The sequence below is a fragment of the Macaca mulatta genome, chromosome 8, assembly GCF_049350105.2.
Source record: "Macaca mulatta isolate MMU2019108-1 chromosome 8, T2T-MMU8v2.0, whole genome shotgun sequence".
NCBI lineage: Eukaryota > Metazoa > Chordata > Mammalia > Primates > Cercopithecidae > Macaca > Macaca mulatta.
This window is the reverse complement of record NC_133413.1, coordinates 131,347,501-131,366,858: the sequence shown is the minus strand read 5'-3', so window position 1 is coordinate 131,366,858 and position 19,358 is coordinate 131,347,501.

Here is a 19,358-nt window from a genome sequence, read left to right as displayed (position 1 = left end):
CAGAAGGGGATGAAACTGTGGTTATTGTAGAATGAAAGAAGGGACCATTCTTCCATTTATATCCAGTAGAATATACTGGTTCTCCATATCTGGCTGTTAAAAAGGAAACTATGATGCACAGAGACTAATTGTGGATTACAAATATGAATGCTTATAGATTGCTCTGACTTTCATTTCCACATAGAACTATTTTCTGGTATACTACTACATTGGCATTTTGATTAATGTTACATTTTTGGCTTGTTCTTCAGTTGTAGCAACACACAGATTTCTGTCTACATGTACTATTCACTGTCATCTGAACCTCCCACTCAATGTAGCTGATAATTACACATTCTGGAAGCTGCATGTCACAACCAATTAACTTGACAGGCTCCACTGATTTGGGTAAAAATGGAGGCTGTACAAATCTGTTTTGTGGTATCTCAGTATAGAGAAGCAATTAAGTGAAAGGAATACAATAACACAACACTGGCTTAAACCCAGGCACATGAGAAGTGATTAGAAAGATTTTGAGCTTTGGAGCCAAAGAGACTGAAGTTCAAATCCCAATTCTGCCACTTACTAGTTGAATGGTCTTGCTAAGTTACTTAGCCTTACTTACATTTTTAACTGTGTATCTACCAAAAAGTACCCCTAAAATATGTATTTTTATTAAATATTAGGTTGCTACACCAACCTAAATTACTTTTGCATTAACCTAATAAAATAATAATAAAAAAAAATAGGCCAGATGCAGTGGCTCACACCTGTAATCCCAGCACTACGCGAGGCCAAGGCAGGCAGATCACTTCCCGTCAAGAGTCTGAGACCATTCTGGCCAACATGGTGAAATCCTGTCTCTACTAAAAATACAAAAAAAAAAAAAAAATTAGCCAGGCATGGTAGTGCACTCCTGTAGTCCCAGCTACTCGGGAGGCTGAGACATGAGAATCACTTGAACCCAGGAAGCAGAAGTTGCAGTGAGCTGAAATTGCACCACGGCACTCTAGCCTGGGTGAGAGAGTGAGACTCTGTCTCAAAAAATAAAACAAAATAAAATAAACATCATTATGTTCATCAGATCAGCTTCAGAAATAAAACTGACATGTAGTACTCTTGAAGTCCCAGGACTTTAACCATTTTCATATCCATTTTCTCCCCAATGATAACTCCATGCCTCTTTTAATTATCCCCTTCCTTTCCTCTGTAGTTCTTCTTTTCAGTTTCACCCACCTGTATCTGTATCCCTAAATATATTTATATGGTGATTACCTGTTTGGAACTTTAGGATCATGTTGTGTACCTGTCTTCTGTGCCTTACTCTATTTGTTTTTCATTGTGTCTACAATCAGTTAACACTGATGTATGTAGTTAGAGATCATTAGTTTTCACTACTATATAGTATTTCACTGATTGACTATACAACATAGCAGCCTCATTCTATGAACAATGACCATTTAAGATGCTTAGTATTATAAGTAATGTTAAGAGAAGCGTTTCTGCAAAATTTCTCTCAGTATAAAGTTGTCAATTTCTCTAAAGCAGGGGTCAGCAAAATATAGTCCAAGGCCCAAATGCAGCTTGCCATCAGTTTTTGTAAATAAAGTTTTATTGGAAAACAGCCATCCATGTACATATTATCTATGGCAGCTTTCATACTACAATAACACAAGATCCCTCCTGTCCTCCTAAATGGCTCCTCCTTTCCTCAGTCCTCAACACAAAAATTCTGCATCCTTCCACTAAAAAAGCTCCAGTATTCTCTTTTTAAAACAAAACAAAACATTAATTTATAATTAAAGAAACAGCCTAAATTGTCAGCAACTGCTATAACATGGTTTTCTTTTCCTGAAGGCAAGAAATTTGAATTTCAATACAAGCAAAGGTAAACAAAGATCACTGTGTTCAGTCCTAGTGGTAACAGCTTCTTTCTGTCTAGCAGGAACAAAAGTAAAGAATACTGTTTGGAATAAAAGAGGGACTCCCTGATGGCTTTTCACCTCCTCTTCCTGTCCTTCAAACTTGGTCTTCCTTGGAGGTGGTCCTTTGTGGTTTTTTTGTTTTTTTTTTTTTTTGAGATGGAGTTTTGCTCTTGTTGCCCAGGCTGGAGTGCAATGGCACAATCTCAGCTCACTGCAACCTCCGCCTTCCCAGGTTCAAGCAATTCTTCTGCCTCAGCCTCCCACACAGCTGGGATCACAGGCATGCGCCAACACACCTATCTAATTTTGTATTTTTAGTAGAGACGAGGTTTCACCATGTTGGCCAGGCTGGTCTAGAACTCCTGACCTCAGGTGATCCACCTGCCTTGGCCTCCCAAAACGCTGGGATTACAGACGTGAGCCACTATGCCCGGCTGGAGGTGATCCTTTCTAGAAACAATCCCTTTGCCCCTCTGTGGGGCAACTTGGTCTAGAAAAAAACAAAGATGACTCTGTAAGAAATCCAATGCATGGGCTAGTCTGGCTGGCCTCTGTGGTTACTACCAGAAGAATGCCAAGAATCTCACATCATGTGAACTTGGAAGGGAATCCATTGCCTCTCATCTTTACAACAGATTCCAATCCCACGCCTCAGAGCTCCACTGGGCAGTCTCAGAAGTGGCTTCATCGTCAAACCTGTTATTTACATCTGGTAGAAACATGCCGCTCCCCAATAAGGAGTAAATGTGGTTTGTGGAAAATCCTGGAACTTACTTCCATTGACACAGGACCTTGAGAAACTTTATGTCTCTGGATACCCAAACTTCTCAAATAAGTTTCAAGCCAGGCTCCTGCTCTGAAATGTTGTAATTAAGCAAATTTTTGGCTACTCATTTCCATTTTCTTTCAATAAGAAGTTTAAAATAGGCAGCAACTAGGTGAAAGGCATAGAGCTGGTATAGTTAAAGATACATTCAAAATAGGCCCTGTTCTTAAGACAGGACCACCTATAATATTCGCAGGACTCAGTGCACAATGAAGATGGAGAGCAACTTATTTGAAAAATAGTAAGAATTTCAAAATGGCAACAGCAAAGCATTGAGTCAAACGTGGGTCCGTCTAAACATGGGCTAGGCGGTAATGGTAATGCGGCTTCACAGGTCTCATGCTGATGAAGCCAATCCTCCTAATCTAGTAGATGAGACAAACACAAAAGCAGCTACCTTATAAGCAAGAAAGATTGTTTAATGTTCACACAAGTAATGTGCTATCAGCATGTAATTCTAGGGGATCATCAGGGTAAGCACCCCACAGGAGGAGGTATTTAAACTGGACGTTAAATGTGTGAAGACACTTTCATAGGTACACCGTGAGACTAAGTGTATCTTTGTTTGGGAAACAGAAGAAAAATACGGTGGTGTGAAATGTTTGCTTTAATACAGAACAGGCAGAAAGGCCCCAGGGGCTGGAAGGTAAGGTAGTGTAGGTGACCTGGCACTGGTACTGAGGATCCGGAAAGGTCACTTGAGGTCAATTACTTGGGTGTTCCTGGGACCCTGAATTCCCTGACTTTTATCTTGCATTGGATATACTGAGCCTTCTGAGATTTTTAAGTGGAAGAATGACATGCTCAGTCCTAAAATTCCAGTGAAACAAAATAACACCAGTGCTAATGTGGCAAATGGATCAGAGAAGAAAAGCCAGAGACAGATAAAATTGTGAGAAAATAGTCACCAATGCCTAGGGAGAGAAAATGGGGCCCTGTGTTATAGACAGAAAGAAGATTGATAAAAGATACTGCAGTGGGCCTTCCTTCTTTGAAAAAAAAGAAAGGAGAATTGCCAGGAATTTATATATTTCTGAAATAATGATGTAAGGTGGGTGGATAGGTTATAAAAATTCATGTAGCACCCTTAAAGAACTCAATGCCAGGATCAGGAAGCTTGTTCTTGGGCCCTGCCAAGCAAAGAACAAGCACAGACCCAAGCTAACACATTCTAGGCTGGGGAGCTGTCACCAAGGTAAACTCAAAAATGTCATGGTCGAGGACCGAAGGACACACCTGGAGCTGCCCTCAGCACTGTGTCTTTGTTCCAGTCAAACTTCTGAGCTGTTGAGGCATAGATAGATCTGAAACATGTAGTTCTTATCAAAAGTTCAAGTTCAGTACAGCTAGGCAAGCTCAAGAAAACTAGCCCAGAAATTATTTTTACATACTTTTTATAAAAACACTGGAAGCACTATCTAAAAAAAAAAAAAAAAAATTAGTAGATGAGGGCCGCGTGTGGAGGCTCACGCCTGTAATCCCAGCATTTTGGGAGGCCGAGGCAGGCGGATCACGAGGTCAACAGGAGGAGACTATCCTGGCCAACATGGTGAAACCCTGTCTCTACTAAAAATACAAAAAATTAGCCAGGTATGGTGGCTCATGCCTGTAAACCCAGCTACTAGGGAGGCTGAGGCAGGGGAATCAGTTGAACCTGGGAGGTGGAGACTGCAGTGAGCCGAGATTGCACCACTGCACTCCAGCCTGGCGACTGAGCAAGACTCTGTCTAAAAAAAAAAAAAAATTGGTTGATGGGTAGGAACCAGAAAAATAATTTTTAAAATTGTCTTTTAGGATCTATTTAAATATCTAGAGCATCATTTTATTTAGGAGAAACTTCTAATGAATAATAACATTTTGATACCAAAAAATAGATGACAAACATTAAAACACTGGTTTCTTGCTCTAATTCAAAGTCAAGATATCTGCAGCTGAAACAATTGTATAGAAAGAACCTGGTTCAAGACATGGTTCTGTAATACACTGTTGATTTAACCTGAGACAAGTAATTATGCTTCTGAGACTCTACTTCATCACCTTGAATATAAGCATAAGATTACTTCTTTTGCCAACTTCCCTAGAGTATTAAATCAGGCAAAGATAAGCAGATAGAGAAACAAGCTTTGAAGGCTCCAATGGACTCTAGAAATCCTGGGTATTATTAGCAGTATTACAGATCTCAGCGGTCTACAACTTTTTATCTTACAGTTTTAATTTACTTCCTTATAGCCAACGTGGTCCCAAGAAAATGTGGAATGAACCTACTTGAATTGTTGTTATTGTTGTGTATGTGTTATTTGTTTTCTTATTTTTGTTTTAGTGAAATAAGACAAATTTATAAGAAATATTAGCAGACATCATAACAAGAGATAGGAATACAGTGAATAAATAGGAAGGCCTCCCAAGCTCTTCAGTGTCTAACAAAGAAAATATATTTCATTATGTTGTCTTCTGAGCATATGGGAAATGTTAAAATAAATGAACCCAACCAATACTTGTAAGTCTCATTTCTTTTGCTTCCCTGCCCGCCCCCAACAGAAAACACTCATAAATCATTCATTTTATGTAAAAGCAAAGTTATTACCTCCTACTTGGCTGCTTCTGACTGTGCAAACTGGTCCTGTTACGTCCAACTGTTCCTAGCATCAAGAATTCAGCTGGCTCTTGCTCTAATATGTCTTAAGTTTATGAAATTTGTGTTTCTCCCTCACTCACCAGAAAGAAAAGCTCTTGAGGGCAGGGGCTGACTTCTCTATAACCTCAGCTCCTCGTTCAGTGCCTGACATACCGTAGGTGCTAACTCAATGGTGAAGGAATGAGTGAAGATTAAATAATTATCTTACCATATGCACAGCCAGATTTTCTTTTTCATAATTATCAAATATTCATGAGTAGATTTTTCCTGTTATCAATTTTTTCCCCAAAGATAGCAAAGACTGAGTTGGATGCCTTAGTTAGGCATCCTTTAGTTTTTTTTGTTGTTTTTAATAACAAATTTCACCTAATATACAAATTCCATCTTCACACAGCTTTAGTGAATATTAAATGGGTTTACACATGTAAAGAGCTTAACATTTACATGATACGTCCTCAGTAAACTAAAGATTATTATTATTCATCCATAAGAGGAACTGTAGTGGCTCTAAAGTCAGATTACCTTGATTCCTATCTTAATTCTCCTGTTACTGCTATGTGATATGACTTTTCTCTCTATAATGGAGAAAAGTACTGCTCATCTCATAATACTGTAGGAATTTCACATGAGATACTCTGTATGAAAATAATGCAAGAAAATTAAGCACATGCACAGTGCTGGAAACACAGTATGCAAATACTCAATAAATACTAGGAAAAAAATCCAAGAAATGTGTTAATCACTTGCTCTATACAAGACACTAGGCTAGCTACTCTGGGGGAAGCAATGTTAGATAAGACCCAGTCCCAATCCTCATGGAGTTTAGATTCTCAGCAGAATCTCAGTGTAAAGCTGTCAAGGGAATAGATGATAAAGAGGACAGACAGCCTTTCCCTCTTTGTTCTCCCAGAGCTCTGGGAAAGCAACATAACTTTTCTCTCATATAACTGAAAGAAAAGGGATTTACACCACAGCCATGTAAAAGTTCCATCAAATGTCTCATAACACTTTAACTATTAGATGTTAGTGATACATAAATAATAAAAACAACCTGATTATACTGAAAATTTTATATTTGATTTCATTTAATCCTTGCAACAAAACTGCAAAATAAGTACCATTACCTGCATTTTACAAATGGAAGTTCACAGATGATAAACAATTGCCCAAGGTCATATGTTAACTGTGGCCATACCTACCTACTCTAACAAACCCAAAAATGCACACTTGCACTAACACAATAGACATTCATTTCTTGCCTACTAGGTTGTTGAAGAGGAAGGCACAGACCTGGCTGCCAGAAGCTCTCTCAACTTGGATATTCTAGCAGAATAAAGAGGAGAAAGTAGATGCAGGAGAGTATCTGGGAGGGTTAAGGAGCCAGGCCTGGAAGTGGTGCACATCACTTGTGCAAAGTTTCTGTAATCTAGAATGCAGTCACCTATCCACACTTAACTCCAGGGAGAAATGGGAAATGTGGAATCTGGCTAGGTAGATACTTCTCATGTATAACTCCTTGCTGTCGAACAGGGAGCATAAATATCTGTGTATCTTCAGCCTTCTCTAGATGAGAAAGTAAGTACCAAAGTCATGAGTGAAACTCAGGTTTATTTGACTACAAAGCCCAAGCTTCTAAACAAACACTGGTAACCATAAGAGCTCCTGATGGTCCCAGTACTGCTCCTAAATGCTGTATATGCTTCAAATCATTTCATCCTCAGAACAACTCTACGAAGTGAAAGACTAAGAAAACACAACCCAGAAGGATTAAACAGTGTGTTCAGTTCCTTCATGAAAATTACATGAGAGTATGTGTTTGATCAGGGCTCACATCACCCCAGTCCCTGATCTTGCTTCCTTTTTTTCTTGTACTCTTTATATTTAATTGACAGTTATTGTATGTATTTATGGGGTACAACGTGGTGTTTTGATAGATGTATACATTGCGGGATGATCAAATTAGGCTAATCAGCATATCTCTCATCTCAAATATTTAACGTATCTTTGTGGTAAAAACATTCAAAATTCTCTTTCAGCTGTTTTAAAATATACAGTTTTGACCATTTCCCAGTACTGTTCCAGCTCTGTGTGCAGCCTGAAAGCCAAGCTCTGAGAGCTGCCTGGAAGAATGTCTTCTACCAGTTATCCCAGGAGCAGAACTGAGCTGTCTCCCACAGGATGCCACCAAAGGCCCCAAGACATCCTATGGACAGTTATTTTGGCCTGTATGATACCATCACTTGATTTTCTCACTTTACAGAGAGTCCTTAATGTGGGTTATCCAGGAATCCCACAACAAAACACCCCACTGAGAGAAAAAGGTTTTGGCTTTGTACACAAAGATTTAATGTACTTGCAGCTTCTGGAACACAACATTTCTCTTCAAAAGTTTGCCATAGAATGGTGACATTTGTCAAGACTAAAAAGCTATAATTCTATTCATATATTACTTTGAAGTTGAAAACTAAAATTGCATTTACTGGACATAGATTTTAAATCCTCTATTTTCAAAGTAACCACAGACCAATCTTTTACAGTGAGGTCTTACAGCAGAGTAAATTTCATAGTGGTTGCTGCTTCTAAAAGGATTTCATGACGTTAAGCTTATGAGTCCAGGCTTTGGCGCCAGGTTTCATGTGTGTAAGTCCCAGCTGTGTCACCTCCCGTAGATATATGACCAAGGCAAAAGCACTTAACACTAGGCCAGTATTTCCCAATCTGCTGAATGGAGCCAATTCCAGTGCCTATTTCAGAGAGCTGTTGTGAAGATTAGACTGTGTCTAATGTAATCACTCAGCAAAATGCTTGGTCTGCAGTAAGCACTCATCAGATTGTGTGAACTAACTCAGTGCCCATTACAATTCCAAAAGACACAATCCTGAATGCCATAATCCCAAATGTTGAAATCCCAATCAAAATCCCTAAAGGCTAAAATCTCTAACATCTAAAATCCAAAAAGTCACAATCCTGAAGGATTAAAATCCCGAAGGTTGAAGTCCTGAAAACCAAATTCTGGGGAAGGAATTTGTGTTTGGGGTTATTCTCCAGGTAGTTGCATCATGGTAGGCAGAACTATTACCTTGTTATTGTTTTTATTTGGAAATTAAGTTTAAGATGATGTGTTGGGGTGCCATGTTGACAAGGTGGGAACTTGTGGGCTTAATTTCAGGTGTCAATTTGACTGGATTAAGGAATGCCTAGAAACCCAGTAAAGCATTATTTTGGGGGTCTGTGTTTTCAGAGAAGATGAAAGTGTCAGTCTGTGTAGATTTAGTGGGGAAAATCCTTCCTTAAGGCTTGCAGACACCATCCAATCAGCTGGAGGCCAAAGAACAAATACAGAAGGCAAATTGGTCTCTTTCTGAGAACTAGGACAGACCTTTTTTTCTGCCGCTTTGGAAATCAGAACTCCAGGCTGTCCGGCCTCTGGACTCTAGGACTTAACACCAGTGGCCCCCCGGGTCCTGAGGCTCTTGGCCTGAGACTGGGAGTTACACAATCAGCTTCCCCAGTTCTGAGGCCTTTGGACTTGGACTGAGCCATGCGAGTGACATCCCAGGGTCTCCAACTCGCAGATGGCCTGTCCTGGAACTTCTCAGGCACTGTAATTGCATGAGCCAATTCCCCTAATAAATCCTCTCTTATTGATCTATACACATATCCTGTTGATTCTGACTCTCTGGAGAACCCTGACTAATACTGATTTGGTATTCAGGAGGTTGAATATTATTCCTTCCTACTGTATCCCTTACAACATAACGGAAGAAATCAGTGAAACTATTTCCTTGCCAAAAGGCTATGAGTTAAGTGTATGAGGCTTCTTAATGGTGAAAGGTAGTTTAAAGAAAGTTTAAAAGCTGATTATTATTGGTGCTACAAAAAAAAAAAAAAAGAAAAGAAATTGCTTAATTCCAAGAGCCAAACAATAACCAGGCTTTCGAATGGAACAGTCTATACTTATAAAACTTGTAGACCATAACTGCTTTCGAAATACAGCAAGTGTTTCAAAGATCACAGAAAACACAGGGCAAAAAATAGAAGAAATTTCCTTTGCCAAAGCACCAATTCACTATGCTATATATTTTATCTTCACATCATTTCCAATACTGGAGGTATAAATTGCGTAGTGATATGGTTTGGCTGCGTCCCTACCCAAATCTCAACTTGAATTGTATCTCCCAGAATTCCCACATGTTATGGGAGGGACCCAGGAAGAGGTAATTGAATCATGGGGGCTGGTCTTACCGCGAACAACTGAATTACACACTTTATAAACATTCTCATGACAGTGAGTAAGTCTCACAAGCTCTTATGGGTTTATCAGGGGTTTCCACTTCTGCTTCTTCATTCTTCCCATGCCACCACCATGTAAGAAGTACTTTTCGCCTCCCACCATGATTCTGAGGCCTCCCCAGCCATGTAGAACTGTGAGTCCAATTAAGCCTCTTTTTCTTCCCAGTCTCAGGTATGTCTTTATCAGCAGCGTGAAAATGTGTAGACTCTTAAAAAGTTCTAATTTGTTTTATGTAGTTTTTGTAAATTTGACTCCACAATAGTACATTATCACAACATTGACTCTGTCTATAAGCATTGTATGTATATGTAAAAGCGTTGAAACTTCCTTAATGAAGAGGTGTTCTGTTTGTATATCGGCATTTGTGAAAGATGATAAAATTCCTCAAGATCTTATCTCTTTGGGCAACAGCAATAGGTGGTGGTGACATCATGGTTTTTGATTCATTTTATCAAGAGTTGGGTTTTCCATCATGGTATTCCAGATGACCACAGTTATAACGGTGGCTGCACACAGTTACCAACTATAGTGACATGTGTTTATACATTTCTCTTTTTGACTTATTTCTTTATGAATACAGTTCATCTCCTTATAACTCTGATATCCATGTGACTGTCATTAGTATACCTGACTGCTTAGGTATATTTGCAAAAATATGTAAGTTATTTTTGCCTATTCTATTTGTAAAGTGGCCTATGAAGTGTTCTGTTTTGTTTTTATATATTTCTCAGGTAAATTGCCTTTTAAAAATGTAAACAAGGGTATTTTTAAAAATTTTATTTTGTAATTATACTTTTCTGATTTTGATAATTTGGGATTGTGATTTGAGGGATTGCTGACTAGGAATTTTGATCCTTAGGGATTTCAACATTTGGGATCATGGCATTTAGGATTGTGTCTTTTGGGATTATGGTACAACTCAACCAAGCTAATTAGGTATTTCCCCATTTTCTTAGATTTAGAACCCCTTAAAATGGATCAAACAGGAATTTGCTCTAATGTCATGACCCCATTAATCAATGTAACACTGATGACCAAGTTCTGGGTGGCATCTGCCATCTCATCCTGGATCAGAAGGGTAGCCCCATGGCTTCAGAACGTGTATCTCCTCGATTAGATCTATGCTGTTTACCTAGTATATGCTTAGTATAAATGCTAATTTTCATCTCTATAACTAAAAGGGAAATTCAGCTCTTAAAAATGCCAGTCTGGGGCCAGATGAATACATTTTAAGAGTCTCAGATTTACCTACAACTTTCTGTGTGATCTTGGATAAGTCCTGAACTTCTTCACTCCTCAGCTTTCTTATCCCTAATGGGCTTGATAATATCATCCATAGAGGCCTACTATGAGGATTATGTCTGATGTGACACTATGCTCAACACTTTATAAGCATACTGTCTTCAGTGAGTACAATAATCTTTTCACGTTTGCAACAGATTCTCATTTTTTCTTTAAATACATGGTAAATGTGAGTGTAAAATAAAGTCATGGTGGGAAACAGTTTGGCAGTTCATCAAAAAAGTAAATATAAGATCACTATATGACCTAACTATTCCATTCCTAAGTATATACCCAAAAAATGAAAACATATGGTCATACAAAAAAATTGCACACAAATGTTTATAACAGCTGTATTTGTAACATTCAAAAATGTGTAAACAACCCAAAAGTCCATCAATTGATGAATGAATAAACACTATCAAATGTTATTCAGCAATAAAAAGAAATGAAGTACTAATACATTCTATAACACGGATGAACTTGAAAAACTATGCTAAGTGAAAGAAACCAAATATAAAAGACCATAGGTTATACGATCCCATTCATACAGAATATCCAGAATAGGCAAATCTACAGAGAATGAAAGTAGACTGATGGTTTCCTGGAGCTGGGGGAGAGGAGATGGGGAGCTAATTGGTAAGGAGCTTATTTGCGGGGCGGTTGATTAAAATATTCTAAAATTATGATGGCTGCATAACTCTGTAAACCTACTACAAACAATTGAATTACACAGTCAAAATGGGTAAACTTCACGGTATATAAATTATATTTCAATAAAGGTGTTTCAAGGAATATATGTAATGGTAATTGTATCTACTGTAAGTTCTTGGCTGGGATGCCTAACAGCTTCCATATTGCTTTGCATGTTATCAACATTTAAAAAGTAGCTATTGAATAAAGAACAAAATACATTTTTGTTCTTTATTCAATAAAGAACATTTTTGTTCTTTATTCAGTGGAAAAGCCAAACTTTTCCACTGAAATTTCCTGTCATTGTCACAGTCTCTCTCTCCTAGCCCTAAATCAAGCTGAATCAAGTGCCAAAATAAGCCTAACGAAGTTAAAAGTAGCCAACTTTTTTGCTGCAAATAGATATTGGTGTAGGAACTAGACCTTATGAGGTCTGGCTCTTCGACCCAAAAGAGCGGTCGTTTCCCACCCACAAATATATTCTCTTTCATCCACAACAAACAGTTGAAGACTAGAACTGTGTTTATAAACAGTCGCCAGACTAAAAGATTTTATTTATTCAGCCACACCACTGTTAGAATGAATTTTTCCTTCATGGTTATGGGTTGAAGAAAGTAACCTAATTGATTCATTCATTTAATTAATATGTATAGATCACCCACACTGTACCAAGAACTAGTCCAGGTATTAAATCTACTTAAGTTATTAATTTTCAGCATTACCAAACAAAAACATTTCATTTCTTCAAGATGACTCAGATGTGCTCATAAAGATTCAATAGGGATGTTAATTTATTTAAATAAGGTTCTAGCCAACCATCCAAATAAAGTAAAAAAGGAGCCTCTAGTTACTTAGACACAGCCTGAGATGTTCAAGCAAAGAATGGTGACACTTTACCGTCCACTAAGAAACCATTTCTTACTACTCTGGTCTTACGTCTTTTACTTACACTGAAGTATCATTAATCCAAACAGAATGTGGAAAGGCATGTAATTTCCAAACGATAACCTGATTTTCCAAAAGCAAATTGCAACTAAGATTTTGAGCACAATAAAGATAGAAATGGCACAGAAGAAGAGAGCATGATCCACTGAGGCACCAAACTTTAATCCTTGGCCTCCTCCACGCTGTACATTTTACCTTGGCCATTCCCTTCTGCTTTCAACTGGCTTCAATTACTCCTAGTTTTGGCTGTAGCAAAGTATTGAAAACTCAATTTTCCATTCTTCAAAGTGCATTACTGAGAAAAAGTGAAATGCAAGGCAACAAAGAACATTTAATCATTAGGATCTTGCCCCTTGCTGTGGGGAAACCACACAGCTTGGCCCACTTCCAAAGCCAGAATTAATGAATGAGCAAGATTCTCAGGGAAAGCCTTTAACTACAGCTGCTTAGCCCAGAGAACCTGCCCCTTTATTGCTCTTGGCATGTCTGCCTCTGTTTCTAATGGATCACCTTCCCTGGGGAATTTGCACAGAGAGAAAGGTGCAGCCTTATGAATTCATGTTTCCATTTCCTTTCTTTTCTTAAGAAACAAACTTCAGGAGATTTAATTATGCCAAAACAGAAAAGTCTTGAGTCTTAGGACCAAGACAGACAGCAGTTAGTTGTGTTCGTCCTCTGCCATTTATTGTCTCTGAAGAATGTGGCACTTGCTTGTGGCTAAGGTTCTGGGCTACAGTATCTCAGACACTGAATCTTCCCTAAGCTCAGACCTCCAGGGAACCTGTAGCGGCAGCATCATGAACCGTCTCCCCGTCCTCATACATCTTGAAAAGGTAGATCACCATTACAAGCCCAGCAAGGCAACGTTGGGCTACCATCCTAGGAAGTGAAGCTGTCTAGACAAGTTAAGAGTTAGTCGGCTTCTATCCTAGAAATTCTCTCCTGATGGCTTCTTTCACTCAGGCTCCCGAAAAGCTAATGCAGGAAAAAAAACAGGCCTGACACTGCACTGTGACATTTGTTGTATGTTGCCACCCGATATCACACCCATCTAAATATTGAACGTCACTTCGATTTCCTTTTGGGGAATTATTCTACCCTTTCTAAACGTAGTCTTGCAAGTGTCATTAAATCACCCTCCCCACCTCTAGCCAAAGGTGAGCACAGGACATAAGCTGGGGCCACGTATGTTCTCATACCCAAAGTTTTCATCTTCAGCAGAATGATTCAAAACAAAAACTGAATAGATTTTTTTTTCCATGGGGGTGGGGAAGTGTTTAGGAGAAGGTTTTCTTTTTTCAGTTCCTGATATAAAGAATCCACTTACCCGGCTCCCACTGCCCCCAACCACACACAGACAGCTGTTGTAGTCCCTTGCTGTCATTCCTCTTTCCTATTCCATGAGCAATTCCATAGCCTTCCAAACTCCCTCTGCATAAGTTAAGCAGACTCAGTTTCTGTTACTTGAAACCAAGCAGCTGCATCATAAGTTCAATTTTTCTCAGTTTAATAAAGTGAACTCAAAGATGTAACTAAGAATCTGGCCTCTAAAGATGGACTATGTTTCCAATCCTTCAAGAAATTCTTAATAAATGTATTTTAGACTTGTTTACTATACAGTCTTTAAAAATCCTCTCTCTCTATATATATACACACATATGTGTGTATATATGTATATACATGTGTATGTCTCTATATACACACACAGAGATAATATATATGTATTTTATATATATACAGTAAAGAGAAAATCTTATTTGAGACAAAAACTGTTCTTTTGTAACTACTGCTTATACTTTATAGAAATTATTAACTGAAATTTTAAAAAGTGACGTGGATTGCTCAAAAAATAGTAGGGTTATAAAAAATCCTCATATTTTCTGGCTCCCAGTTCAGAATGTGTTCAAGTACACAGAACATAAAATAATGAAACTAAATCTTTTAACACATACTACCAAAGTATTACAGGTTACTTACCTCATTTAATCCTCTTTAAAACCTGCTATTATTAGGCCTATGTTACATCACAAGTTAACTGGGGATTTTAAGTGCCTTGGTCCTCAGCTAGTAAATAACAAAGTAAAGCAATGCAAATCCAGGCAGTTTTGACTGTAAAGTCTGTGATCTTCACCCTACATCATGTTGACTCTCTATGAAAACAAACTTTTAATGGATTTAAGGCAGAATAAATTATTCAATAAATGTTACTTAATTATTGATGTAACACCACGGTGGGAGACGGGGGAGTAGATTCCTACAACGAAACCTAAATCAAAATTAATTCAGCATAGCTTGAAGTGTTTCATGTTTAAAAATGAAACAAAGTAAGTATAGAATAAAATATAGGCAAAATTTTTCTGATCTCAGGGTAAGGAAAGCCATTCTAAGCAGAAAAACAAGGAAGCATCTTAAAGAAAATTATTGCTGTATTTGACTACCTATCAGTAGAAAACATCTGTCGAATAAAAAGTAACATAAATTGAATTCAAAGACAAACAGGAAAAATATTTTCAGAGTACATTACACAAGATGAGTATTTTTAGTGTATAAATGTTTTTTTCTAAAACAAAAAGAGAACAAACCTTTCAATATTTTTATATTTATTTATTTATTTGAGAGGGAGTCTCACTCTGTTGTCAGGCTGGTGTACAATGGTGCCATGTCGGCTCACTGCAACCTCCAACTCCCGGGTTCAAGCTATTCTCCTGCCTCAGCCTCCTGAGCAGCTGGAATTACAGGTGTGCGCCACTACACCCAGCTAATTTTTGTATTTTTAGTACAGACACGGTTTCACCATGTTGGTCAGGCTGGTCTGGAACTCCTGACCTCATGATCTGCCTGCCTCGGCCTCCCAAAGTGCTTGGATTACAGGTGCCCGGCCTTTCTTGTTTTTAAAACAGGTCTCACTCTGTCACCTAGGCTGGAGTGCACTGGTGTATTCACAGCTCACTGCAGCCTCAGTCTCCCAAAATCAAGCAATTCTCCCACTTCAGCCTCCCAAGTAGCTGGGACCACAGGTGTGCTCCAACGTGCCCAGCTATTTTTTAAATTTTTTGTTTCCCTATGTTGCCCAGACTGGTCTTGAACTCCTGGGTTTAGCAGTCCTTCCCAACTTGGCCTCCCAAAGTGCTGGGGTTACAGGCATGAGCCACCATACCCATCCTTCAAGTTTTAAAAATAGGCAATAGTCATGACCACTGAAATTACAGAAAAAGTCATATGCATGAGCAGAATACATCTAATGATAAATTTAGATTCACTAATAAAAAAAACACAAAGTAAAGAAATTATAGGCTTCTATTTTTTACTTACCATATTGACAAAAGTTTGCATTAGTCATATTGAGAGGTGACAATGTGCTAGCAGCCCTCACTCTCGGCGCCTCCTCGGCCTCAGCGTCCACTCTGGTGGCCCTCAAGGAGCCCTTCAGCCCGCCACTGCACTATGTGAGCCCCTCTCTGGGCTGGCCGAGGCCAGAGCCTGCTCCCTCTGCTTGCAGCAAGGTGTGGAGGCGCGGGCGGGAACCGGGGCTGCGAGCCGCCGTCACATTCCAGCGTGAGTTCCGGCCGGCGGGCGCGAGCTCAGCGGGCCCCTCACTCAGAGCGGCTGGCCTGCGCCTCCGGCCCAGGGCAGCGAGGGGCTTAGCACCTGGGCCAGCAGCTGCAGAGGGTGCGCAGGTTCCCCCAGCAGTGCTGACCGGCCTGCGCTCGAGTTCTCGCGGGGCCTCAGCTGCCTCTTCGTGGGTCAGGGCTCGGGGCCTGCAGCCCGCCAAATCCGAGCCCGCCATATCCCAGCCACCGCGCCCTCCCCGACGGGCGCCGCCCCCTACTCCGTGGAGCCCGGTCCCATTGACTGCCCAAGGGCTGAGAGGTGCAGGCACGGCTGGGGACTGGCGGGCAGCTCTCCCTGCAGCCCAGGTGCAGGATCCGCTAGGTGAAGCCGGCTGGGCTTCTGGGTCTAGTGGGGACTTGGAAAACTTTTATGTCTAGCTAAGGGATCATGAACGCACCAGTCAGCACTCTGTCAAAACGGACCAATCAGCGCTCTGTAAAATGGACCAATCAGCAGGATGTGGGTGGGGTCAGATAAGGGAATAAAAGCGGGCTGCCCAAGGCAGCAGTGACAACCTGCTAGGATCCTTTCCAAACTCTGAAAGCTTTGATCTTTCGCTCTTTGCAGAAAATCTTGTTGCTAACTCTTTGGGTCCACGCTACCTTTAAGAGCTGTAACACTCACTGTGAAGGTCTGTAGCTTCACTCCTGTCAGCAAGACCACAAACCCACCAGAAAGAAGCAGCTTCAGACACATCTGAATGTGTGAAGGAACAAACTCCAGACACACCATCTTTGAGAACTATAACACTCACCGCGAGGGTTCGAGGCTTCATTCTTAAAGTCAGTGAGACCAAGAACCCACCAATTCCGGACACAGTATCAACACTATTATAATACCAGATGCTGTGAAGTGTGCCAGAAACAATGTAAATTGGTACAACTTCTCCAGAAAACGCTTTCATATTATCTACCAAATGCTTTAAACAATGTCGATACAACTTGTCTCAATGGGGAAAACTTTTTAAAAGGCATTTGTTTTATGCAATACAATGCTATGAAGTTATTGAGTGACAAGATAATTTTCATCTTTTATATATATATATATCTATATTTTCCAAATTTTCACAATAAATGTATACAGGGAAGTATGTGTGTGTACATATTATAAGTAAAAATAATGTATAAGTATAAAATTGTGTATATACACTTACATGTAAATACATACATATATAAGGGTTTTAACATTTGTGCAAATTTAAGTTTATATACATTTAAGCATGTGTGCATGCTGAGAAGTTTAAACTCATTGGGATATACACAAGAAACCATTTTATTCTCATTCTACTCTGTCAAATTTCCTTTTCCCCTCCATATTGACACCTTAGGCATATTCCAGGATTCCTGAACACTTTCAGTTGTTTAAAAACACAGTCCTTTTAAAAGAGTCTTTCTCCCCTGATTCAACCTCCTGTTTCAGCACCAAGCAGCATCCTAGCTTGGAACCTAAACTAGGGAAGGGGGTGTGGTCTACACTTTCTCTTTCTAAAGCTTGGGTGGGAACAGAGCATGGTGGGCCTCAGACACTCTCTGCTCCCTCCTTTCTGGACCTAGTGCTTCCGCCCTGGGGGCTAAAAAGAGGAGAGCAGAGCCAGGCACGGTGGCTCACCCCTGTAATCCCAGCACTTTGGGAGGCTGAGGCGGGCGGATCACGAGGTCAGGAGATCAAGACCACGGTGAAACCGTCTCTACTAAAAATACAAAAAATTAGCCGGGCGCAGTGGCGAGCGCCTGTAGTCCCAGCTACTCGGGAGGCTGAGGCAGGAGAATGGCGTGAACCCTAGAGGCGGAGCTTACAGTGAGCCAAGATCTTACCACTGCACTCCAGCCTGGTCAACAGAGCGAGACTCCGTCCAAACAAAAAAGAGAGGAGAGCAGAAGGAAGCACCAAGACTTGGGCTTCCCCGCCTCACTTGGTTGTTAGGTACTTTTTCCCTGGGAACACTAGGGGGCAGTGGTGCCCTACGTGGTGCTCCAGAGGCTCAGCGGGCCCTGTAGGACTCCTCCCCAGGGCTCCTGTTAGCAAGACTCAGCGGTACATCCATCTCCCCCACATCCCTGCCTCTCTCCCACCACTCTGATGTTCCCTCGGAGCCTTTTGCTGCTGGAATTTCTACCCAAGCAACTATGTCGCTCTGGAAAAAGACCTCTGGAGATGACCACGTTAAAAGGAAAACCATACCCAGGTTAAATTTAACAAGAGTTTAACTGGGCAAAAAACGAGTTTTCAATGGGGCAGCCTCTCGAGCCAGATCTGGTAGGCACAGAGGGACTCCAGCACAGCCACGTGGTGGAAGAAGATTTATAGACAGAAAAAGGAAAGAGGCCTACAGGAAATAGAAGTGAGGTACAGAAACCTCCAGTTGGCTACAGTTCTGATTTACTTTATTAGAATGCTGTTTGAACAACTGACCCCCGTTGACCAAAACTCAGTGATTGGCATAATAGTAGGTTACAGTCTGTTTACAACTCCATTAAGTTATAGTTCACTATGTACAGAGAAAGTTTTAGGCTGAGCTTAAAATATGAAAGGAGGCAGCTTTAGACTGAACTTAACAATCTCATGTGGGTAGCTAAGAAAGAGAGAATAAAGAGAAGGCAACTAAATCCCTCTTGACACATCTGCTTCTCTTAATTCCTATCACTGTGAACTCTGGCCAACATTATCTTCTGCCTGGATTACTCAAAGAACCTCTTAGCTCCCTGCCTCCAATCCCCCAACCCCAATCAATCTCGACCCTGCAAGCCAGCAGACTCCTAAAACACACATCCAATTGTTTAAAGACCTGTTGTCAATGATTTCCCATCCCCTTACAATAAGCTCCAGACCTGCCCACAGGGGATACAAGATTGGCATCTGGCCTCTCTTCACCACATCCTCTACCTCCATCTCCCTGTTGCATCCTCTCCAGTTCTAGCCAGACTGAATGTTCACTCCCCTCCAAGGGGCCCCATTCCTGCTTACCCTAAGGTCTCCACGGAGGTGCTTCCTTCTTCCCATCGCACTCTCTACCACCCCAGCGCTGTCACATCCTTACCTAATTCACACCCCCCTCCTGCTTTCTATTTCGATTCAAGCTACACTCACAGGACCCCCGTCTGAACACAAGGCAAGCTGTCACATACCCTAACATCACCTGCCCTGCACTCACTACCATTTTGCAATCAC